At 20.4% G+C, this 1,320-nt stretch overlaps 1 non-coding gene across 1 annotated transcript; it reads left to right on the top strand.

The window, feature by feature from the left end:
• The first annotated feature begins 405 nt into the window (after positions 1-405).
• TRNAE-CUC (transfer RNA glutamic acid (anticodon CUC)) lies at positions 406-478 on the top strand. Its single transcript has one exon. It is a non-coding gene; the product is annotated as a tRNA-Glu (tRNA).
• Positions 479-1,320: the final 842 nt, after the last annotated feature.

Raw genomic sequence — 1,320 nt, 5'->3', positions numbered from 1 at the left:
AATCTTAACAAAATTAAAATATTTTTAAAATATTTAAATATTTAAAAAATTAAAATATTGATTTGAATTGAGTTTTGAAAAGAGTTTTGAATTATGTGTTTGGTTATGAGTTTTGAAAAGCAATGATTATGTTTTGAATTGAGCTTTGAGAAATGAGTGTAGAATTATGATTTGAAAGCTCAAAACAAACAATACACTCAAATCAATTGGTGAAACTATAATTCGAAATTCTTACCAAACGGAGCCTTATATTTTTTCAGTTACCTATAGAATTTAATTATTTTCTTGAAGAATCAATTTTTGATGATTTCTGTACATCAAAAAAAACAATATATATATACTTATGAAAATATTGCTGGATTAATATTTAAATATTAAATTTATTATGAAGTTGCCAACCAATAATCCGTTGTAGTCTAGTTGGTCAGGATACTCGGCTCTCACCCGAGAGACCCGGGTTCAAGTCCCGGCAACGGAATTTTCTTTTTCTTTGATCTTTAACAATAGAGTCAATTACCAAAAAGTTTTATTTACAAATTTTGATCTTTAGGTTAATTATCTAAAAGTCTTTGAAATTTAACAATGGAGTCAATTATCAAAAAGTTCTATTTACAAATTTCGATCTTTAATAATAAAGTTAATTATCTAAAAGTTTTATTTATAAATGTTATGAAAGATTTTTTGAATCAATAAGTACTATTTAGAAAAAATAAAAATATTCTTATTTTTTTTTAATTTTTAAAATAAAGAACATTATCAATTTTGAATAGTAATGTTCTACATAATTATTTTATTAACTGATGAAAAAAAACAGAGCAAGAGATTAACGTTTTTGCTCTTCTACTTATTGGTTTGATTTAACTATCCAATAAAATCGAGAACATTATCAGTTTTTTTCAATTTTAAAACTGAGAACATTATTATTAATTTATTTTTGTCAGTTTTGCACATTAATGTTTCATCATCATGCTCTTTTATAGACACAAAATTTTCAGTTTTGAACAAAAAATAATTTAGTTTTTTCAATTTGGTTTTGGTTTTTAAAAAATAGTTTTCAAAAAATTTTATTTTTTTATTTTCTGTATTTTAATGTTTTCAATAATTTTTTTTAAATATTTTAAGCAATTTTTTTTAATGTTTAGACACACCTAACATAAATATACTTAAAAAATATAATATTTGAAAAATTATAATATTAGTTTTTTTTTTTAGTTTTTCAAATATAATAACATTAATAATTTGGAAAAAAAAAGTATAATATTAGTTTTTTCAAATAATTATTCAAATTGGAAAAATTTGAAAAAAAATATATTAAAAATT

The sequence above is a fragment of the Camellia sinensis genome, chromosome 5, assembly GCF_055761805.1.
Source record: "Camellia sinensis isolate YWXY chromosome 5, ASM5576180v1, whole genome shotgun sequence".
Taxonomy (NCBI): domain Eukaryota; kingdom Viridiplantae; phylum Streptophyta; class Magnoliopsida; order Ericales; family Theaceae; genus Camellia; species Camellia sinensis.
The sequence above is the reverse complement of the archived record's forward strand: the minus strand, read 5'-3'. Positions and strand labels throughout refer to the sequence as shown.